We start from the raw sequence: 23,451 nt of genomic DNA on the forward strand, positions 1-23,451 counted from the left end.
ACTGTGATCTAGACATAGGTGTTATACTTTTAATCATGGCAATCTGGTTTTTTAGAGTTACAGTTGTTAATTTTAACTAGTTATGGAAATAAAATTATTGCTTCTGTAGAAACTATGACTCTATAGTTAGCTTGAAATCTTCCCAGTTTCTCTTTCCTCCTCTGAAGTTAAAAAAAAAAAAATGAAAAACTACATCAAAGCTATATCGAAGATTATATAATCCTCAAGAAAATTGTACGAAAGAAAGTTCCTTCTAAACCTAATGTTCTGTGATTTTAGTAGACTGTTACACAGCAGAATGCAGGAGAAACAAGAAAAATAATAGCATGAGCAGGAAGTCTAATCTACTTTCCACTGGTTATTGCCAGATATCGGTTTTTCCATTAACTTACAAAGCCTTTCCAAAACTATTCCTGGGGAAAATGCAGGAAACAAAAGTGGACAGAGAGCTGAACCTCCTGTGGTAGCTCTGAACATCAGAATGGATGGAGGTCCTGCCATATGTTACACTTATTTGTATCTCATAGGAAAGATTCATGTATCTAGCTAGCATCACTGAAGATTTAGGTATTAATATATTTACATTTTCCAGATAGACTTAAGCATTAACCTTTTCACTATCAAATTATGTTTGCAGGAAGCCTTATTTTGTTATACATCCTTATATTCTTAAACTGCTAAGAGTAAATCTAACTCAGCTTTTTTTTCTAACTAAGCTTTTTCAAATAACATTTTAAAATCACTTGTTTCAACATTGTGAACATCGACTCTGTCATATGATACACTCAGAGGTTAGTGAGTAGTGTAAGATTGTTCACTCTTACCCCATATGGTGTCTGAATTATCTGTGTTTAGAGGTGTCTATTTCTCCCCAATGTTTGTAACCATATTTTAGGGACACCTTTGTGCCTTCTCTACTTCTACCCTGACTTACACTGAGATAGTGTTAGGATTTCATGTCGATGAAGGCATCTCTCATCCGCTGGCCATGCCTAGGGCAACAATATAAATTACTGCCCAAATCAGGATACTTTTAAAAGTGCAAAATGGTGCTATTAATAATTATGTAATAACAACATGAATAAATCAAGACTACCTTAGGCACACTAGATGTATGGTCACCTCACCCATGCCCCAAGTAGCCATCAAAGAGAAGCTCAAAGTCACAGGGTGTGACAGATATCCCTTGGAAAAAAAAATTGTTTCAGCGCTCATTTGTCTTTCTGGATTCCCAATTTCATTCCCTTTCTCTCCTCTAAGGATTTAGCTTAATTTCCTAGTGAGTTCAGTGATGCAACTTAAAATATGTTTCTTTTATTTTTTTATAAAGTTATTTATTTGTTTGTTTATTTTTGGCTGCGTTAGGTCTTCGTTGCTGCACGCGGGCTTTCTCTAGTTGCGGCGAGCGGGGGCTACTCTTCACTGCGGTGCGCGGGCTTCTCATTGCGGTGGCTTCTCTTGTTGTGGAGCACGGGCTCTAGGTGCACGGGCTTCAGTAGTTGTGGCACGTGGGCTTCAGTAGTTGTGGCTCGCGGGATCTAGAGTGCAGGCTCAGTAGTTGTGGCACACAGGCTTAGTTGCTCTCTGGCATGTAGGATCCTCCGGGGCCAGGGCTCGAACCCATGTCCCCTGCATTGGCAGGCGGATTCTTAACCACCGTGCCACCAGAGAAGCCCCAAAATATGTTTCTTAAAAATATTTTATCCAGTATTTTTAGTTGTTTTGCCACTGGAGGGTAGTTCAGAGTATCTAACTAGTCTCCCACTCGGCTATAAATAGGAATCCTGAAAGCCGTTTTTTAGTATATATAAACACAAGCATACACATACAGAGAAATGCAATTAGAAAAGAAAAATGTCTGGAAAGAAACATAAAATGTTAAGCGCCACAATTTACAGGAAGCAGGAATATGGGTAACATGTTTTTTCTTCAAAACTGTCTCTATTTCCAAATGCTTTACAGCGAGTTGTGGTACTTTTGTATATGAGAAAAAAAGATGAGATAATTGATATTTGAAACTATCAATCTAAGAAATAAGCTGATGCAATATTAGTTGAGATTCAGCAAGCTCTATTCCTATATGAAATCATATAATCAAAAAGTTCTGTACCTCGACTACAGTATTTTACTTCCCTTTAGAAACACTTTCATTTTGTTATTTATAACTGCTTTGCCCTCGTTTTGCTGTTGTTGTTGTTATCAAAGACCAATATAAAAGAAACAATCATTTGAATAACATCTCAGAATGTCCTGTAAGACTACAATGGAAGACACTACCCAAAGTGCTGTTCAATGTCCTTTATGTATAAGCATTCATTTGAGAAATTTCTCTTAGAGAAACCAGAGAAAGTTTACCATCTATGTTTTCGCATTGTTACTTTTCATCACTAATAGCTATAAAATATACTTCTTTTTGCCTAAGTGTCAGTATCCTCGGCTGCAAAGTAGGGATAATAGTCTACTTAAGTGGGTTATTGTGGAAATTGCATAATTTACCCAAGACACCTACTATGAACCTAGTACAATGCTCACAAAATGCTGTTGTTCTTTTCCATCCCCACCTCTTTTCTGCATTGAGAACCACATGCGGCCCTCAATTATATTAAATTGTCTTTGTTTTGTTTGTTTTCCCCTTATTTTCACTGTATCTGAGTCCTATCCTGTAAAACCAAATTCTTTTGAAAAGTAGGTAAATATAAACAACCCATTGAAATTAATAAGTTTATTGTAAAAGGGCTATGCATCATTTTTGCCACCACTAGAGGGCTCATTTACCTTTCAAAAATACCACTGATTCATTTAACATCATTTACTGGCTGAGCAAATTTTACTTAACATCTACTATGTGCCAGACACTTCTAGACACTGGGGATACAAAAATGATTGAAGTAGACTAAGTAGCTGTGCTCATGCTGGTCATTTTTGTCTATGTGTTTGTGGAGGAGGTATGATGGTAAGGAAACAGACAATAAACAAGATGATTACAGATTACAATACACAACTGGATTTCGATAGGCAGAATAATATGATTTAGAATGACTGGATGGCTGTTTAAGCAGAGTATCAGGGCTATGGAGATGACATCTGAGCTACTTATAGCTAACGTTTTTTACTAGTGTGAGGCATATTGCTAAGCACTCTGCATACGTTAACTTTTTGAATGTCATAACATCCCTACAAAGTAGTATTATCACTACCTGCATCTTATGTATGAGGAAACTGAAGTACCAAGAAATTAAATAACTTGACAAAGTTAGGAGGTACAGACAAGATTCAAATGTAAGTATTTTGATTCCAAAGCCTATGTGCTCCACTGCTATGCTATAGTACAAAAAAACAGGGGAAGGGCATAACAAGGAAGAGTAAATTCAAAGGCCCTGAAGTAGCCATAATGAAAATGATTCAGCAGAAATGGTAATGCATCAGTAAAGAAAAGATATTAACAGCAGGAGTGACATCCTTAAGTAGTGAGAATTAGTGCTGAGAGAAAAGGCAGCTGTGCCTTTTGCCAGAAAAGTCTCTCAACTTCTCAACAAGGAAATTGTTAAAACTTCCCACACAAAACAAACAAAAAGTGGCAAGATTTGAAGACCTTAAACATTGGGTGGAAGCTCAAGCTAACTAATGACATCTATCCTAGGTGCTTCTCTCATTTAGTGTTGCAACCATGTGACCGTGTGTCTTATCAGAGCAGAGATTTTTATCTTGGTGATTGTTGTATCCCCAGCACCAGCAGCTGTGCCTGGCATGGTAAGAGTTCAATAAATATTTGTTCAATTAGAGAAATATTTTGATTTAGAAATAATGACTTTACCTATGATTACCCCTTTTCAAGCTGAAAATAAATTCAGGAAATAAACTTGGTATTTGGAGGCCTATACCAGACTCTGTAAGTGTTCTGCCCACATTCTTTTGGATCTCTTTACCATACTCATGCATACAGGCTCCTGGTGTGGTTTAACTTCCAAAAGCCAGCACCTCTTTTGGTGCAGGGTCTCTGTTGGAGGATTGCTCTTAGGCTGCTGCAATCCCTGACCACACTCAAAGAGAGCAAGAACAACCTGAGAATTTCCATTCCTCACAGGCAGCCCTTAGCCAAGGACACATGAATGTAAAGGTATAAACACCCCTCCTCCCTTGCCCATGAGTAGAACAGTCCTAAGGTGTGACCCAGGGCATCTCTAGGGCTGCTCTGCAGGAATGAGCCAAAGTTAAACTTTGAGTAGCTTCACTTGATACAGAAACCTTGCTTGGCCTCCTTCCATTCCTGATCCAATCCTCCACTCTCCTACTAGTTTATCCAGGGAGTGATTCCTGATAAATCATATTCACATGAATCCTCATCTCAGCTTTGGGAGATCAGGCCTAAAATAATCTCCCCAAATTTATATTTTCCACACATCAAATTTCAGGGTAACAGGTTTATGATGGACACTCTGTATGGCCAATTGTAGCAAGGATGGTTTCATTGAGCTAGATTCAACATTTGGCCATATCGGTTATTTCTGTAAAATCCTTTAAAGTTATATAGATCATTAATTTCTGGACCCAAAGTAGATAGAGAAAATAGAAGGAAAACAAAATTACTATAAGTCTGAAAGTACCAGTTTTGCATCTAGATGGTACTTAATACATCAGCTTAAATTTATGTCTCCATAATGACGCTCCAGGATACACACTTATACCCCTTGGGTGACTGCAAGATACCATATATCAAAGGTCTCACGTTCTCCATGTCCTCATCAACACTTGTTATTGCCCCTCTTTTTGATTATAGTCATCCTACTGAGTGAGAAATGGTATCTCATTACGGTTTTGATTTGCATTTTCCTATTGACTAATTATATTTTCTTTGAATATTTTATGTACTAACTGGCAAATTGTATAACTTCTTTAGAGAAATCTACATTCAAATCCTTTGTCCATATTTTAATTGAGTTGACTTTTCATGGTGTTTATACACTCTAGATATCATCCTCTTATCAAATATATGATTTTCAAATATTTTCTCCCATTCTGTGGGTTGCGTTTTCACTCCCTTAACTGTATCATTTGCAGCAAAAAGTTTTTAATTTTGATGAGGTCCAATTTACCTATTTTTTCCTTTTGTCATTTGTGTTTTTGTATCATATCTAAGAAACCATTGCCTAATCCAAGGTCAAGAAGATTTATTCCTATGTATTCTTCTAGGCCTGTTATATTTAGGTCAATGAGCCATTTTGAGTTAATTTCAGTGTAAGGTCTAAGAAAGGATCCAATTTCATTCTTTTGCATGTGGATACCCAGTTGTTCCACTACATTTGTTAAACAGACTATCCTTCCTCTACTGCATTATCTTATAAGCCTTCAAAAATCAGTTGACCATAAACATAGGATTTATTTCTAGGCTCTCAACTCTATTCCATTGATCTATATGTCTATACTTATGCCAGTATCACGCTCTCTTGATTACTGCAGCTATGTAGTGAGTTCTGAAATTGGGAAGTGTGAGTCCTCCAACTTTATCTTTTCAAAATTGTTTGCCTATTGTGAGTCTCTTGCACGTCCATATGGATTTTTTGATGGGCTTGTCAATTTCTTCAAAAAAGCAAGCTACTATTTTGGGTTTTTAAAAAATTTTTTATTTATTTTTTGGCTGCGTTGGGTCTTCATTGCTGTGCGTGGGTCCTCTCTAGTTGTGGTGAGTTGGGATACTCTTTGTTGTGGTGCACGGGCTTCTCATTGCAGTGGCTTCTCTTGTTGTGGAGCACGGGCTCTAGGTGAGTGGGCTTCAGTAGTTGTGGCTCGCGGGCTCTAGAGCACAGGCTCAGTAGTTGTGGCGCACAGGCTTACTTGCTCCGCAGCATGTGGGATCTTCCCAGACCAGGGATTGAACCCATGTCCCCTGCATTGGCAGGCGGGTTCTTAACCACTGCACCACCAGGGAAGCCTGCAAGCTACTATTTTCAAAGGGACTGTTCTGAGACTATAGATCAATTTGGGGAGTACTGCCATTGAAACATATTAAGTCTTGTGTTCAATGAACATGAAATATCTTTCCATTTATTTACAACTTCTTTAATTCTTTTAATTGTGTTTTATAGTATTCAGCATATAATTTTGTACTTCTTTTGTTAAATGTATTCCCGAGTATTTTATTCTTTCTGATGATATTAAAAATGGAATTGTTTTCTTAATTTCATTTTCAGATTGTCATTGCTAGGATACATAAATACAATTATTATATACTGATCTTGTATCCTGCAACCTTGCTGAACTTGTTTATTAGTTCCAATAGTTTTTTATTGGATTATTTAGCATTTTCTATATGCAAGAACATACTTTATGCTAACAGACATAATTTATTTCTTCCTTTCTAATCTGAATACTTCGTATTTCTTTTGCTTGCTTAACTGTCCAGGCTAGAACCTCCAATACAATGTTCAATATGAGTAGTAAGAGCACACATCCTTGCCTGTCCCCAGTCTCAGCAGGAAAGCATACACTCTTTCATCCTGAGGTATGATGTTAGCTGTGGGTTTTTCGAAAATGGCCTTTATCAGCTTGAGGAAGTTCACTTCTATTCATAGTTTGCAGACTATTTTTTATCATGAAGGGGTGTTTATTTTATCAAAATAATTTTTCTGTTTCTATTGAGATGCTCATGTGATTTTTGTCCTTTAGTCTATTCACAGAGTGTACTGTATTACTTGGTTTTTGTATGTTATACAAACCTTACATTCCTGGCACAAATCCCACTTGGTTAATGTGTATAATCATTTTAATATGCTGCTACATCTGGTTTGCTACTATTTTGTTGAGAGTTTTTGCATCTATATTCATAAGGGATATTGGTCTGTAGTTAATTTTTATCTCGTTTTAGTACCTTGGATACATTGGCCTAATAGAAGGTTATGGGAATTAATCCATCCTCTTCTAGTTTTGGAGGTTTCTGATGAATTGGTATTAATTCTTTTTTTAAATGCTTGGTAGATTTTACCAGTGAAGTCATGTGGGTCTGGGATTTTCTTTGTGGGAAGTTTTTGATTTCTCACTATGCTGTTTTCTTTTTTTTTTTTAATAGGTCTATTCAGATTTTCTATTTCTTTTTTAATCAGTTCTGGTAGTTCGTGTCTTTCTAGGAATTTGTCCTTTTCATCTAGGTTACCTAACTCCCTGGCAAACAGTTGTTGATAGTATTCCCTAATAATCTTTATCTAATAAGGTAGGGCAATGTCTCCTCCTTCTAAATTATCCTTGATAACAAGTTTAATTATTGATGCATAAAAGGCAAAAAAGTGTTATAAATAAATGCACTTAAAGTTGCAATTATAGCATTATTGAAAACAATCACAATACCCCGATACTCAAATAAGTACATATATTGGCCGCTTACTCTCCACTGTGATATAATCTGCTTTACATTACTGAAATTATTATACTAGCATCTTTTATTTATGGCATAATAATAGTATGAAGTGTTTTACTGTACTTTTCTTTAACCATGGAGAATATTTCTGTTTAATTTTCAAAAAGAAAATTAGCCAGTGACCTAAAGAGACATGTGGAGAAATGGGGTTAATCTTATAACTACACCTATCTCCTTTAGTTACCATCCCTCAAAATTGTTCCTATTATAAGAAGAGGCAAAGTATATTTCATTTCCTCCAGTGCTAAACAGTTTCATTTTGTTCATTATTTTCTTTTTAGATATGGGGTTATTGATCCACTGATAAATTATATTAGGATCCTAACAATTCAATGTTCTTTTGTGATTTAACAATTAAAAAAGGTTTTGTCTACTATATACAAAAGAGGTAAACAACAAGGTCCTATGGTATAGCACAGGGAACTATATTCAATATCCTGTAATAAAGCATAATGGAAAAGAATATGAAAAAGAATATGTTTATATATGTATAACTGAATCACTTTGTTGTACACCAGAAACTAACACTAACAACATTGTAAATCGACTATACTTCAATTTTTAAAAAAAGAAAGGTTCTGTAATAAAATCTTCATTCTTCAAGATTCTATTTTCCACAGGAATTAGATTTCCCTTTAAGAAAAACTGGATCTTTCCTGTCTATCAATACATTATACATTTTTGCATTTCCAACCTTAAGGGTGACCTTTGCACAATGTCTTCCTACCATCTCTCATTCACACAGTTAGTATCAGTCATTAACATGGTATTTTGATTGTTAATTTAGTAATAATACATAGTGAGATAACACATGAGGAAGTAAAATGTACAACAACAATAACATAAATGGAAATGTTACTTGAAAAGAGAATTTGATTAAAGTTGTACTCTGCAAATTCTCAAGTAAACACTTTAAAAATAGAGGTACAGCTAACAAGCCAATGAAGGAGATAATACTCCTAATACCAATTTTCAATCTAAAACAAAACAGGAAAGAGTAAAAAAAAAAAAGAAAAAGGAGTAAAAGAGTAGATGGGGGCTTCCCTGGTGGCACAGTGGTTGAGAATCTGCCTGCTAATGCAGGGGACACTGGTTCGAGCCCTGGTCTGGGAAGATCCCACATGCCGCGGAGCAACTAGGCCCGTGAGCCACAACTACTGAGCCTGCGCGTCTGGAGCCTGTGCTCCGCAACAAGAGAGGCCACGACAGTGAGAGGCCCACGCACCGTGATGAAGAGTGGCCCCCGCTTGCCGCAACTAGAGAAAGCCCTCGCACAGAAACAAAGACCCAACACAGCCAAAAATAAATAAAATAAATTAAAAAAAAAAAAGAGTAGATGGGACACATAGAAAGCATATTAGTAGTTGCATTACATTTAAATCATGTAACATGCTAAATAAAATACATTGTAATATTTGATTAAAAAGCAAAATATAATTATATGCTGCCAACAAAAACCAAAACAAGGAAAAAACATATCATACTAACACTAGTCAAAGGAAAGGTGAGGAAAACTATAATAATATCAGACAAAGTATATTTCAGAGCATGGAATATTACCAAGGATAAAAACAGTTATTTAGTAATGATAAAGGGGTCAATTTTTTAAAAAGGATATGCATCTTTCAATGCACTGATTGAAAGATCTTTGAAATAAATGAAGTAAAAACTTTGAGAACTAAAAGAAGTAGAATAGACCACAATTATAGTTGGAGATTGTAAGCCCCTCTATTAACAATTAAGAGCATAAGGAAATAGCAAATCAGTAATTACATAAAAGATTTGAACAAGTTATCAACCTAACTAACTTATTTGGCATTTATATGACACTCCATTTAAAAAATAGGAAAGAAATCATATAATGTTCTCTGACCAGAACAAAATTGAATTAGAACTCAATAACAGAAAGAAATCGAGAAAATCAGCAAATATTTATAAATTAAACAATGCACCACTAAATAACCCATGGCCCAAATAAGAAATCACAAAGTAAATCACAAATTATTTCGAACTAAATAAAAATGAAAACAAACTAAAATTTGTAGTAGGCAGCTAAAGCAGTGTTTATATGAAAATGTAAAGCAGTAAATCCTTCATTAAAAAAGAAGAAAGTTTTAAAATTAATGATTTAATCTTCCACACTGGGAAATTTGAAAAAGATTAAATTGAACAGAAAGTAAACAGAAAGAGAAATGAGAGTATGGAAAATTTGAATGGCAAAATCACCTAACTGGCTTAAATGACATTTATAGAACAGCCAACCCAACAATAGCAGAATTCATATTCTTCAAGTACACAAGAGACATTCATAAATATAGATCACATACTGGGCCATAAAACAAGCCTCAATAGACTTAAATGGACTCAAGTCACACATATCATAGTCTCTGACCACAATGGAATAAAATTAGAAATCAATAACAAAGATTTCTGGAAAATCTTTCAAATATTTGAAGAAAAATTAAAACCTTCTAAATAATCTCTGGGACAAAGAAGTCACAGAAAAAAATAAAAAATTATTTTGAAGTGAATGAAAATTAAAACACTGTCCATCAAAACTTGTGGGATTTTGCTAAAGCAATATTTTGGGGAAATTCATATTTCTAAATGCATATATTAAAAATAAGGAAAGGTTTCAAACCAAGAACCTGAATTTCAACATTAAGAAACTACAAAGACACCTTAAGCTAATTCAATGTTATATGTCAATTATATCTCAATAAAACTGGGGGCGGGGGGAGGAGAAGCTAGAATGAAAAAAAAGAGTAAATTAAACCCAAAGAAGCAGAAGAAAGGAAATAATAATCATTATTATGGAAATAAATATAAGAGAAAACAGAAAATACAATAGAAAAAAAAGAAGAAACCAAAGGCTAATTCTTTGAGAAAAGGCAATAAAATCAATAAACTTCTAGCAAGACTGACCAGGAAAAAAGAAGCAAAATATAAATTATCATATGTCAGGAGTGAGAAAGGTGACATAAGTACAGATTCTACAAATATTAAAAAAGATAAATTGGGAGTATTATAAATAACTTTATGACAAGAAATTTGACAACTTAGTTAAAATTATCAAATTCCTTGAAAGATATAAGTGAATAAAATCACCTAAGAAGAAACAGATAATCTGAATGGCTCCATATCTACTGAATATATTGAATTACAGTTGACCCTTGAACAATGGGGAAGCTGGGGTGCCAACACCCTGTGCAGCTGAAAATCCACCTGTAACTTAACAGTTGGTTCTCCGTATCTGTGGTTCCACATCCATGGATTCAACCAATCATGGATCATGTAGTACTGTAGCACAAAATAAATCCCCATATAAGTGGACCTGCACAGTTCAAACCCGTGTTGTTCAAGGGTCAACTGTAGTAGTAAAAATCCTTTTCATGATGAAATCTCTTGGCCAGATAACTATACTGATGAATTTTAACAAACATTTAAGGAAGAAACTATACCAATTCTACATAAAGTTCTATATAAACTCAGAAAATTGAAAAGAATAGTTCCAAATTCATTGCCTAAGGCCTGCATTACCTTGGTACCAAAACCAGGAAAAGATATTTTGAGAAAATAAATAAATAAATAAATAAATAAATACACCTCCTGGACTTACGTGAGAAAAAAATCTAAGCAAAATTTTAACAAATCCAGCAATATAGGAAAGGATTAAATGTCATAAACAAGAGGAGTTTATCTTAGAAATGCAAAATTACTTTAGCATTTGAAAGTCAATCAGTGTAATTCACATCTTAACAAACCCAAGAAGAAAACCCTCATAATCATCTTGGTAGACAAAGAATATACATTTGAAAAAAATCCAACATCCTTTCCAGTTAAAAATCTCTCAGTAAATTAGAAATAGAAGGAAACTTCCTAACCTGATAAAGGGGATCTGTGGAAAAACTACAACTAATATATTACTTAGAGGTGAAATACTGAATGTCTTCCTCCTCATATCCAGGATGTGACAAGGATTTCTGATCCCACCACTGGTGGTACTAGCTAGTACAATAATCCAAGAAAAACAAATTAAAAAAATTATGATTGGAACATATAATAATTAATTGAAATATTTAACAAACAATTGAAAAACTATAATTTTAAAAATATCATTTATTATATAGTCAAAAACATGAAATATTTAAGGATAAATCTAATGAAAACTGTGTAAGACCTATACACTGAAAGCTATAAAATTTGCTCAGAGAAACTAAAGATCTAAGTAAATGCAGTTGATATGTTTATGGGTCAGAAGACTCAATATTGTTGAGCTGTCAATTACTCTCAAATTTATCTATAAGGTTAATTTAACCTCAATCAAAATCATACCAGGTATTTTTTGGTAGAAATTAATAAATTTATTCTAATATCTATATGAAAATGCAAAATAACTTTAATTACCAAAATAACTTAGAAAAAGGACAAAGTTGGAGAACTTGATTTCAAGGCTATTTTAAAGCTACAATAATCAACACATTGTGCTACTGGTATAAAGATATACTAATATATCATTAGACCAGAAGACAGAATTCAGAAATAGATAATACAGTTATGGCCAAATGATTTTTAAGAGAGGCGCAAAGACAGTTCAGTAGAGGAAAGACAGTTTACTTAGCAAATGGTGCTGAAACAAGTGAATATCCATAAGCAACAAAGAAAGAATTTAAATCCATATTTCACATCATATATAAAATTTAACTCAAAATGGATCACAGACCTACATATAGAAGCCAAAACTATAAAACTACAGAACTTCTAGAAGAAAAGAGGAAAAAACAAATATGACCTTGGCTTAGGCAAATATTTCTTAAATACAACATCAAAAGCACAACTCAAAAAAAATCACCAGTTGAATGTCTTCAACACTAAAACTTGTGTTCTTTGATACTGTTGAGAGATTTCAAAGATCAGCAACTGGTTGGGAGAAAAATATTTGCAAAGCACATATCTAATAAAGAACTTATTTTCAAAATATATAAAGAACCCCTGAAACTTAACAATAAGAAGACCACCCACTAAAAAATGGACAGATTTGAAAAAGCGTATCAGAAAAAAGATATAAGGATAAGAAATAAACAAAAGATGTTCAACATCTAAGAAATGCAAGTTAAAAAACCATAGTGAGATACTGATACACACTTATTATAAAAGCTAAAATTAAAAAGACTGACTATGGGACTTCCCTGGCAGTCCAGGGGTTAAGACTCCGTGCTTCCAATGTAGGGGGTGAAGATTCCATCCCTGGTCAGGGAACTAAGATCCCACCTGCCTTGCAGCATGGCCCCCAAAAAAAAGACTGACGGTGCCAATTTTGGCAAGGATATGGAGGAACTGAAATTCTCATACACAGCTGGTAGGAATACTAAAAGGTACAAACACTTTGGAAAACAGTATGACAGTTTCTTAAAAGCTTAAACATGCATCTACCATATGATCTAGGCAATCCACTCCTGGGTATTTACCAAATAGCAACATCCATTCAAGAACCTGTACACAAATGTTCACGGTAGCTTTGTTTGTAATGATCAAAAAAATGAAGCCAACCCAAATGTCCATCAAGTAATTGATAATCATACTGTGCTATATCCATATAATAAAATACTGCTCAGAATTTAAGAGGAATTTACTATTTGATATGGGAATTAACACCAGTGAATCTGAAATTAATTATTCCCTCTGAAAAAAGCCATACAGAAAAGGGTACATCTATATGATCCAATTTATGTACAGTTCTAAAAAATTCAAACCAATCTAAACTAAACTAAAAATTTCACGACAAACAGACCAGTCGTTGTCTGGGGATGGGGGCCTGGAGACAGCAGCAGAGAGCAATTACCAAATGGCACACGAAAACCCCTGAGAGGGATGGCTATATTCTAGTGACAGTTTCACAAGTGATTAATGTCAAAACTTATCAAATTGTGTATTTAAATGCGTACTATTTATTTTTTGTCAATTATACCTCAATAAAGCCATTAAAAATAAATATGGTCACATGAAAAAAGATGAGGATTATAAACAACTTCATGCTGATGATTTTGACTACCTAGATGGAATAAAGTTTTTGAAAGACAAATACAATACTGCTAGAGCTCATTCAAAAATATATATATATATAACTTTAATATTTTTAAAATAAATTAAGTTCACAATCAAAATCAACCACAAGAAGTGGAACTTACAGTAGTACCAAGGCAAGAAGGTAGAATGATCCCCTTCTGCAGAAAACAAGTATAAAATTAAAAAAATTTTTTCATACTATTTTGAGACATGGGAAACTGAACAAAGACAAACACACACTGAGAAGCAAAAACCCCAACAACATAGGGTGATTATAGCAGTAATCTATTGTGAATCTACGGGCTTCCTGTCTTGAGTTACTCCCATCCATGCACCCTCCACTCAGCTACCAAAGCGTAGTTCAGTGATTTGAGACTGACAACATAAACAGTACCTTTGCAGCCAGTGGTGGTGAACTCAAACTGCTTTGTAGGGGGATAGGGAGTAATGCAGAAAATTGAAGCCTTTGGTGGCTTAAAGTTACAGAGTCATGTCAGAGCACAAAGGAAATGCCCAGGGCCTTGTAAGCACAGCCATGCTAAAATGATTCAGGCTGAATAACAGACAAGGAAAAAAATTAAGGGGGTGATCCTAGAAATTAGAGAGCCACGTAAGGGCTGAGATTAGCTTTCACACAACCCTGGCTGACTGCTAAACCACACATGCACTGGGGAGACCCAGAAGAAACCGTTAAAAAAAATGAAAGCCAAGGGAAACTTGAGAATTGAATGCAACTTTGAATGCATTTCTGAAATGACACAGCTCAGTGCAAAAGGGTGGAGGCCTAATGGGCTCAAAGTATCTGAGCACAAACTTTTTCCAAATCAAAGGTTGATAACCACCATATACAGGCACAGGTGCAATCCCTGTGAAGCCAGACTAAAAATATATATAAATAAGAATTTTTAAAAAGGAAAATAGAAAACTTAGCTGAAACATTAGGGGCTACACAGGTGCAGGAGACAGACTCCACAGTAGTCCAGGCAAATTACTAAAACAAAAACATACACAAACAAATGATTTTTTAAAACTAGAAAAAATACAATAGAAGCCAGAGATGCTATATGATATAAAATTATCTATTTCAACCAAAAATTACTCAACAAGCAAACAAAAAGAAAAGTGTGACCCAGACTTAGGAGAAAAACGGTCAATATAAACAAACTGCACCTAGATGTTGAATTTAGCAATAGCCTCAAAACAGCTATTATAAATATGCTCAAAGAATTGAAGAAAACATATGGAAATACCTAAAGGATAATGTGGTAACAGTGAGTTAAAAATCAGGAATCACAACAGAAGAATTAAAATTATAAAAAAGAACAAAATGGAAATTCAAGATTTTAAAAGTACAATAACTTAACATGAAAGAGTCACTACTTGGGTTCAACTGCAAATTTGAGATTGCAGAATAAAGACAGAAAACTTGAAGGTAGATCAAGCAAATTATCCCATTTTTAAAAGATCTTTAAAAGCCAAAGAAAAAATGAACAGAGCATCAGAGTTCTATGAGACAATGTAAAGCATGCCACCTATGCGTAATGGGAGTCTCAAAAGGAAAAAAGGGGGGGATGCATAAAGATATTTGAAGAAATAATAGCCAAAACTAAATTTTACTTTAAAAAATCCATAAACTTAAAGATCCAATAAGTTTAATGAACCCTCTGTAAAGTATTCACAAAGAGAATCACAACTAGAAACATCATAGTAGTCAAACTCTTGAAAGACAACGATAAATAGAAAGTCAATATAAACCACAACTACCTCCTCACATCATAATAAAAAATTTACACAGAAGAGATAATAGACTTAAATGTAAGAGCTGAAACTATACATTTCCTAGAAGAAACATAAGAAAAAAATGTGATTTTGAGGGACACAATTATTAAATTACTCAAAAAGCATAAACAATAAAAGAAAAAAATTGATAAATTGGACTTTATCAAAAGTAAAACTTTAGCTCTTCAAAACACAGTGTTTTTAAAATGAAAATACAGGCCAAATTCCATGGCAAAATATTTGCAAAACACATATCTGATAAGGGACTTGTACTGACAATATATAGAGGATTCTTACAACTCACTAATAAGTCAAAGAGCCCAATAAAATGCTGAACAAAACACTTGAATGGACACTTTAGAAAAGAAGATATAAAAATGGCAAATAAGCACTTGTATAGATGCTCAAGATGATGAGTCAATAGGGAAATACAAATTAATGACACTGTGTGATACCACTGTATGTCCAATAGTATTGATAAAATGAAGACCGACAATGAAATTTTGGTGAGGATATGCAGAAACAGGATACCTCATGCATTGCTGGTGAGACTGTAGAATGGTTGTAGACACTTTGGAAAACTGTCAGTTTATTAAAAAGTTTAACATACACTCATTACATGAAATAGGAAATCTACTCCTAGGTATCTATCCAAGAGAAATTAAAATATATTTTCACATAACCACTTGTATAATACAAGTATGCTCATAACAGCATTGTTCATAATATCCAAAATTTAAAGACAATCCAAATGCCGACGAACTGGTGAATGGATAAAGAAATTGTGGTATGTACACACAAAGGAATACTGCTGATACTGTTTTGATTAATATTGCTTTGTAATATACTTTAAAATCAAAAAGTGTGATGCCTCCAGTTTTGTTCTTTCTCAAGATTGTTTTGGTTATTTGGGGTCTTCTGTGGTTCCACTGAAATGTTGACAGGGACTGCACTGAATCTGTAGAAGGCTTTTGGTAGTATGGGCATTTTAACAATATTAACCCTTCCAATTCATGAACATGCAATATCTTTCCATTTATTTGTATCTTCTTCAATTTCTTTCATCAATGTCTTATAGTTTTTGGTGTATAGATCTTTCACTTCCTTGATTAACTTATTCCTAAGTATTTTATTGTTTTTTATAGTATTGTAAATGGGATGGTTTTCTTTCTTTTTCAGATAATTCACTGTTACTGTATAAAAACACAACTGAATGGTACTAGCAAAAACAAACACATAGATCAACTGAGCAGAATCAAGAACAAAGAAATAAACCCAGGCATATATGAACAACTAATATTAAGCAAGGAAGCTAGGAATACTCAATGAGAAAAAGGATAGTGTCTTCAATAAATGTTACTAGGAAAACTGGATAGTCACATGCAAAAAAAAAAAAAGAGAGAGGAATTGGACCTCTATCACACCACTCACAAAAATTAACTCAAAATGGATTAAGGACTTAAATGTAAGACTTGAAACCATAAAACTCCTAAAAGAAAACACAGGGGGTAAGCTCACTGACATTGGTCTTGGCAATGATTTTCTGGATATGGCACCAAAAGCACAAGCAACATAAGCAGAAATCAATGAGTGGGAATATATTTAAAATTTCTGCACAAAGAAAGGGGGATCAAGATGACAGAGTACGAAGATCCTGAACTCACTTTCTCCCATAGGCACACCAAAATTACAACTTATGAGGGACTTATGTATAAGAATGTCATTAACACTAGAAGAAAGTGTTTTCCACAAGTAAATATATAAAGAGGGAGCTACAACAAGACGGGTAGGAGGGGCGCAGAAGCAGTCTAGTCAGGACCCACACCCCTAGGTTGATGATCCAAAAGCAAGAGATATCACACAACTGTAGAGGTCCTCCCCAAAAAGCAAGAGGTCTGAGCCCCATATTGGGCTCCCCATCCTGGGGCTCCTGCACTGGGAAGATGAGCCCCCATAATGTCTGTCTTTGAAAACCAGCAAGGTGTACGCTCAGGAGAGGTGGAAGGCTATAGGAAACAGACACTCCAGCCTAAAAGGGCATGCACAAAATCGCACATGCTCCGAGTCTCAGCTCAGGAATTTGAATGGTGCCTGGGTCAGACCCACTTGCTGATCTTGAAGAGCCTCCTCGAGGGGCAAAAGGCATCTGGGAATCCCCTGGGGATTGAGATGCTGGTGGTGGCCATTTTTAGAATCTTGTTCTACCACAACGACACCAGCACTGGCAAGCACCATATTGGAATCCTCCATCTAGCCTATTAGCACAAGGTGCTTGCCCCACCAAACAGTGGACCTATAGTAGTCACGTACCACTAGGCCACACAGTTGCCACACAGGAAGCCTACCCAGCCTATAGGGGCTACAGCAGTCATGTACTACTGTGCCACACAGTCTACTGTGCCACACAGTCAGCTGTGCAGGAACCCTACCATGCCCACCAGTGGGCCTGCAGAAAATGCACATGGTAGGCCTTCACAGCCAGCTGGACCAGGGGCCAGCACTGCCTACCAATGCACCCACAGCAGTCAGGCCAGGCACAACTAAAGTGTGCACACATCCCACACAGGGAACACCCTTGAAGCATCTAACTCTGGTGGCCACAAGGTAGCAAGCTGCCGGGCCCCACAGGATGTCTCCTACACAAGATCACTTCTCCAAGATTGGGAGATGTAACCAACCTACTTTACACACAGAAATATATAAAGAGAATTAGGCAAAATGAGGAGACAAAGGAATACATTCCAAACAAAGGAACGAGACAAAATCTAAGAAAAAGAACTAAATGAAATGGATAAGCAATGTACCCAATAAAGAGTTCAAGGTAATGATCATAAAGGTGCTCACTAGACTCAGAAGAAGAATAGATGAACATAGTGAGAATTTTAACAAGGAACTAGAAAATATAAAAAAGACCCAATCAGAAAAGAAGAAATCAATAACTAAAATAAAAAACACACTAGAAGGAATGAATAGCACACTAAGTAATACAGAAGAATGCATAAATGAGCTAGAAGATAGAATAGTAAAAATCACCCATTTAGAACAACAAAAAGAAAAACAAATTTAAAAAATGAAAACAGTTTAAGAGATCTTTGGGATAACATCAAGCATACCAACATTTGCATTATAGGGGTCCAAGAAGGAGATGAGAGAGAAGGGGATCAAAAATGTATTTGAGGAAATTATAGCTGAAAACGTCCCAAACCTGAAGAAGGAAACAGATATCCAGGTACAGGAAGCACATAGAGTCCCAAACAAGATGAACTCAAACAGACCCACATGAAGACATAACATAATTAAAATGACAAAAGTTAAAGATAAAGAGATATTTCCTAAAGGCGGCAAGAGAAAAACAAAGAGTCAGTTACGAGGGGACCCCCATAAGACTATCAGCTGATTTCTCTGAAGAAACTCTGCAAGGCAGAAGGGAGCGGCACAAAAGATTCAAAGTGCTGAAAGGGAAAAAAACTGCAACCTAGGATACTATACACAGCAATACTCTCATTTAGAATCAAAGGAGAGATAAAGAATTTCTCATACAAACAGAACTAAGAGTTCACCAACACTAAACCTACCCTAAAAGAAATGTTAAAGTGGCTTCTCTAAGTGGAAAAGAAAAGGCTGCAACAAAAAGTAAGAATTTATAAGAAAGGAAAAATCCCACTAGTAAAGACAATAGCCAAGATACGGAAGCAACCCAAATGCCCATCAACATATAAATGGATAAAGAAGCAGTGGTGTTTATACACACACACACACACGCACACACACATATGTGTGTGTGCGTGTGTGTGTGTAATGGAATATTACTCAGCCACAAAAAAGAATGAAATATTGCCGTTTGCAGCACCATGGAGAGACCTAGAGATTATCACAGTAAGTGAAGTAAGTCAGAGAAAGACAAATATCATATGATATCATTTATATGTGGAGTCTTTAAAAGTGATACAAATGAACTTATTTACAAAATAGAGACTCACAGATATAGAAAACAAACTTATGATTACCAAAGGCAAAAGGGTGGGGGGAGGGATAAATTAGGGATTTGGGATTAACAGATACACATTACTACATATTACATAGATAAACAAGGTCTTAGTGTATAGCACAGGGAACTATATTAAATATCTCATAATGAACTATAGTGGAAAAGAACATGAATAGATATATGTATATATGTGTGTGTGAATCACTTTGCTGACCACCAGAAACTAACACAAAACTGTAAATAAACTATGCATCATTTGAAGGGTTTTCTCTAAGTGAAAAAGAAGTACGAATCTACAGAAAGGGGGAAAATTCCATTAGGAAAGGAAAATATATAGTAAGGGTAGAGGACCAACCACTTAAGTAAGCTAGTATAAAGATTAAAAGAAAAAAATTGTAAAAGCAACTGTAATTACAACAAACAGTTAAGGGATAAACATGAGGATGTAAGTATCAAAACAACAAAAACACAAAATTTGGGGGAGGAGAGTAAAAATGAAGATCTTTTAGAATGTGTTTGAACTTCAGTGACTATGTGTTTGACCAATCACAACTACTGAAATTGAAACTGTGATTGAAAAACTCCCAACAAACAAAAGTCCAGGACCAGATGTCTTCACAGGCAAATGCTATGAAACATTTAGAGAAGAGTTAACACCTATTCTTCTGAACCAATTTCAAAAAACTGCAGAGGAAGGAACACTCCCAAACTCATTCTATGAGGCCACCATCACCCTGATACCAAAACCAGACAAAGATATCACAAAAAAAGAAAATTACAGGCCAATATCACTGATGAACATAGACACAACAATCTTCAACAAAATAAGAGCAAACTGAATCCAACAACACAATAAAAGGATCATACATCATGATCAAGTGGAATTTAACCCAGGGATGCAAGGATTTTTCAATATCTGCAAATCAATCAGTGTGACACATCAAATTAACAAATTAAAGAATAAAAACCATATCATCATCTCCATAGATGCAGAAAGAGCTTTTGACAAAATTCAACACCCATTTATGATGAAAACTGTCCAGAAAGTGGGCATAGAGGGAACCTACCTCAACATAATAAAGGTCATATATGACAAACCCACAGCTAACATACTCAATGGTGAAAAGCTGAAAGCATTTCCTCTAAGATCAGGAACAAGACAAAGATGTCCACTCTCACCACTTTTATTCAACATAGTTTTGGAAGTCCTATCCACAGCAATCAGAGAAGAAAAAGAAATAAAAGGAATCCAAATTGGAAAAGAAGAAGTAAAACTGTCACTGTTTGCAGATGACATGATACTATACATAGAAAATCCTAAAGATGCTATCAGAAAACTACTGTACTAGAGCTCATCAATGAATTTGGTAAAGATGCAGGATACAAAATTGATACACAGAAATCTGTTGCATTTCTATACCCTAGCAATGAAAGATCAGAAAGAGAAATCAAGGAAATAATCCCATTTGCCATAGCATCAAAAAGAATAAAATGCCTAGGAGTAAACCTACCTAAGGAGACAAAAACCTGTACTCCGAAAACTACAAGACGCTGATGAAAGAAATCAAAGATGACACAAACAGATGGAAAGATATACCATGCTCTTGGGTTGGAAGAATCAATATTGTCAAAATGACTATACTATCCCAGGCAATCTACAGACTCAATGCAATCCCTATCAAATTACCAGTGGCATTTTTTGCAGATCTAGAACAAAAAGTCTTAAAATTTGTATGGAAACACAAAAGACCCTGAATAGCCAAAGCAATCTTGAGAGAGAAAAACAGAGCTGGAGAAATCAGGCTCTCTGACTCCAGACTATACTATAAAGCTAACAATAATCAAAACAGTATGATACTGGCACAAACACAGACTTATAGATCAATGGAACAGGGTAGAAAACCCAGGGATAAACGCACGCACCTATGGTCACCTAATCTATGACAAAGGAGGCAAGACTATACAATGGAGAAAAGACAGCCTCTCCAATAAGTGGTGCTGGGAAAACTGGAAAGCCACATGTAAAAGAATGAAATTAGAACATTCTCTAACACCATACACAAAAATAAACTCCAAATGGATTAAAGACCTAAATGTAAGACCTGAAACCACAAAACTCCTAAATGAGAACATAGGCAGAACACTCTCTAACTTAAATCATTAGGAATATTTTTTTGGATCTGTCTCTTAAGGCAAAAGAAATGAAAGCAAAATAAACAAATGGGACCTAATTTAACTTAAAAGCTTTTGCACAGAAAAGGAAACCATCAACAAAACAAAAAGACAACCTAGTGAATGAGACAAAATATTTGCAAATGATGTGACTGACAAGGGATTAATATTCAAAATATATAAATAGCTCACACAGCCCAGTATCAAAAAAATAAACAACCAGATTTAAAAAATAGGCAGAACTCAATAGACATTTTTTCAAAGAAAATATATAGATTGCTAACAGGCACATGAAAAGATGCTCAACATTGCTAATTATTAGAGAAAGGCAAATCACAACCACAATATCTCCTCACACCTGTCAGAATGACTATCATCAAAAAGTCTACAAATAGCAAATGTTGGCGAGGATCTGGAGAAAAGGGAACCCTTGTACACTGTCGGTAGGAATGTAAATTGGTGCAGCCACTATGGAAAAGCAGATGGAGTTTCCTCAGAATACTAAAAAATAGAGCTACCATATGATCCAGCAATTCTACTAGTGGGCATATCTCCAAAAAACACAAAAACACTAGTTTTTAATAAACTAATAAATGCACCCCAATGTTCATAGCAACACTATTTACAATAGCCAAGATATGGAAGCAACCCAAGTGTCCTTCAACATATGAATGGATAAAGAAATGTGGTTTATATATACAATGGAATATTACTCTACCATAAAAAAGAATGAAATTCTACCATTTACAACAACATGGATGTACCTAGAGAGTATTATGCTTAGTGAAATAAGTTAGACAAAGACAAATATTGTATGTTATCACTGGTATGTGGAATCTAAAAAATAAAACGAATGTATATAGCAAAACAGAAACTGACTCAAAGATATAGAAAACAAACTAGTAGATACCACTGGGGAGAGGGGAGGGGGGAGGGGCATGATGGGGCATGGGATTAAGAGATACAAACTACTATATATAAAATAGAGAAGCAACAAGGATATATTATATAGCACAGGGAAATATAGCCATTATTTTGTAATAACTCTAAACAGAGTATAATCTATAAAAATACTGACTCACTATGCTGTACACCTGAAACTAATATAATATTGTAAATCAACTAAACTTCAATAAAAAATAAAATTAAAAGAAAATTGTCAGAGGACCTGTATAGATAGTATTCCAAAGAAGACATACAAGTGAACAACAGGCACAGGAAAAGATGCTCAACATCACTATCATCAGGGAAATGCAAATAAAAACCACGAGATACCACCTCACACCTATCAGAATGGCCATCATCAGAAAGACAAAAAATAACAAGTGTTGGTGAGGGTGTGGAGAAAAGGGAGCCCTTGTGCACTGTTGGTGTTATGGTAAGTGAGAGTAGCTAGTATGGAAAACAGTTTGGAGGTTTCTCAAAAATTTAAAATTACAATTACCATACAATTCAGCAATTTCACTTCGTATTTTTCCAAAGAAAACAAAACACTAATTCAAAAAGATATATGCTTTTTTTAAATTTTAAATAATTTATTTTTCCAATCATTTTCCAATCACGAGAGAAGGTTCTTAAATTAAGTGATACCTCTAAGGCAGTGATTCTTTTTTTTTTTTAACATCTTTGTTGGAGTATAATTGCTTTACAATATTGTGTTAGTTTCTGCTGTATAACAAAGTGAATCAGCTATATGTATACATATATCCCCATATCCCCTCCCTCTTGCGTCCCCTCCCACCCTCCCTATCCCACCCCTCTAGGTGGTCACAAAGCACCGAGCTGATCTCCCTGTGCTATGCAGCTGCTTCCCACTAGCTATCTATTTTACATTTGGTAGTGTATATATGTCAATGCCACTCTCTCATTTCATCCCAGCTTACCCTTCCCCCTCCCCGTGTGATCAAGTCCATTCTCTACGTCTGCATCTTTATTCCTGTCCTGCCCCTAGGTTCTTCAGAACCACTTTTTTTTTTAGATTCCATGTATATGTGTTAGCATACGGTATTTGTTTGTCTCTTTCTGACTTACTTCACTC

The sequence above is a fragment of the Eubalaena glacialis genome, chromosome X (assembly GCF_028564815.1).
Source record: "Eubalaena glacialis isolate mEubGla1 chromosome X, mEubGla1.1.hap2.+ XY, whole genome shotgun sequence".
NCBI classification, from domain to species: Eukaryota; Metazoa; Chordata; class Mammalia; order Artiodactyla; family Balaenidae; genus Eubalaena; species Eubalaena glacialis.